At 43.4% G+C, this 2,203-nt stretch overlaps 1 pseudogene; it reads right to left on the reverse strand.

Moving 5' to 3' along the window:
- Positions 1 to 1,211: 1,211 nt before the first annotated feature.
- LOC110561787 (large ribosomal subunit protein uL22-like) lies at positions 1,212 to 1,744 on the reverse strand (annotated as a pseudogene).
- Between the last annotated feature and the right edge of the window lie 459 nt (positions 1,745 to 2,203).

The following is a 2,203-nucleotide window of genomic DNA, read 5'->3' on the forward strand; positions in this document are numbered from 1 at the left end:
CATACACACACACACACACACACACACACACACACACACACATACACACACACACACACATGCACACACAGTGGCACATGCTTACAATCCTAGCACTCCATGTCCAAAGACAGAGGTAGAAAGATTACCTCTAACTCTAGGCATCACTTAACTACATAGTAGGAGGCCACTTAGGTTTACACTGTAAGACTTCTCCTTAACAAGCAACAACAACAAAAAAAAAAAAAAAAAAAAAACAAAAAAACCTCACACAAGACCACACAGGAATAATCATTTCCTTTCTAAGGATCTGGAAACTGAGGGGAAGGCCTTTACCCAAAGTCATAAAACTAATAAAGGGTTGGTGAGTAGATTAGGAAACCAGGACTTAAGAAATGAGGTCCTTTTCTCTCCTGAGCTGAGCCTTCACATGGACACTCCACATCCTGGTCCATCGCTCTGGTCTCTCTGCCATCTCCTGTTCTTATCATCTATTGGAAGCTCGTGTGGGGAAGGACAAGGACCAGCATTGTGAATGTGTCACATCACTCCAGGAGCTAGAGCCTGCCCTCTCACATCGTCATAGCAAGGGGCTGGGGCCCGAGAAGTCTGTTCTTGCATAGCTGCTCACCCACTGCTGTCGCTATGACACAAAGAGGCTGAATAGATTTGGGTGACTAGTAATGAAGACCTTCTCCATGGCAAACCTCTAGCCAAGCTCCTAGGAGTCCTTTCCTCAGTGAAGCTAGAGCTCCACATGGCATTCAAAGTCTTGAACAAACACTAATGGGGCTCCTAACAGCTTGAGATCGCATCCCTTCGATAATCCTTAGTCCCTACCCAATTAGAATGACCACCTGGGAAAATTCGGGGTTGCCAAAAAAAAAAAAAAAAAAAAAGGAAAAAAAAAAAAGAAAAAAGAAATGCTACTGTGTCGTCCAGCCTCATGTGAAACTGGAGCCTTACCTCTCGGCTGTTGGTGAGGAGAATCTCACTTTAATAATCTCGGGTGGGTTTTCTTTCCTTCCTTTCTTTTCTTCCCTAACTCGGCTTGGCCCAATTCCCCCTCCCCCAGCCTCTTACTCTCCCTATATCATGTCCAAATGCTTCTGTATTAACAGAAGTTAGAGTCAGTTCACACTCCACTCTTGATTATCGCAGTTGTAAATGATAAAGATTCTTTTTTTTTTTTTTTTTTTTTTACTTTTTGCTGCTTTTATATACTGATTTTATTACTGACTTGCCATCAGTTTTTGTTTCTTCAATTTCTCCTGGGATATTTTTTTTTCTTCTGTGCAACCCCCTCTTCTGGCTTTGGAAGAATTTGTTCCTTTTCAGTGAGGATCACCTCACTGTGACAGGGGGAGCTCATGTACTAGTTAATCCGGCATGAGCTCTGTAAACTCAGCTACGCATCTTCGGTGCGTTGCTCACCTGGATATGTTTAAAAACTAGAGAATCTACATCTAAACCATGAGTTCAGCATTACTCTGCATTTTTAAGCATGTGCACCAAAAATTTAGCACTCTTTTTTGGCCACCCACCCTGAGTCCAACCCCGTCTCCTGCCTCCACCATTTACCATCAGAATGGCACACACTGCTTCTTTAAAGTGACATTTTTCAGAACTTGCTGGATTTTCAGTAAGCATAACCCTTGGTGTCCTGGGCAGTGTCCTGGGTGTTCTTAAAGTGAACACGAGGATTTTAACCTCTTGATTTGTATGATTTTGTAGGGTTTCCTGGGTCAAGATTGTAGAGAACCATCTACACAGATCCCCTCTGGCCACTTCCAGGAAAAGCTAAAGATTCATTCTCTTGATAAATTTATTTTTTTTAATTTATTACAATTTATTCACTTTGCATCCCAGCTGTAGCTTCCTCCCTCTTCCCCTCCCAATCTCACCCTCCCTCCCTCTTCTTCTCCTATGCCCCTCCCCCAGTCCACTGAAAGGGGAGATTCTGCTCCCCTTCTATCTGACCCTAGCCTATCAGGTCTCATCAGGACTGGCTGCATTGTCTTCCTCTGTGGCCTGGTAAGGCTGCCTCCCTGCCCCTCAGGGGAAGGTGATCAAAGAGCCTGCTTTAGTGGCTGGCTAAAGATTCATTCTTTACACTTTAACTAGCTTTGTTTATCTCTGACAATGATCCTGCAATCTCCTCCTCATTAGGAGAGCTAAAGTTGATACCTAGCTACCAAACATCATGGTAAACATAGACAAACTA

Source organism: Meriones unguiculatus, chromosome 14 (assembly GCF_030254825.1).
Source record: "Meriones unguiculatus strain TT.TT164.6M chromosome 14, Bangor_MerUng_6.1, whole genome shotgun sequence".
NCBI classification, from domain to species: domain Eukaryota; kingdom Metazoa; phylum Chordata; class Mammalia; order Rodentia; family Muridae; genus Meriones; species Meriones unguiculatus.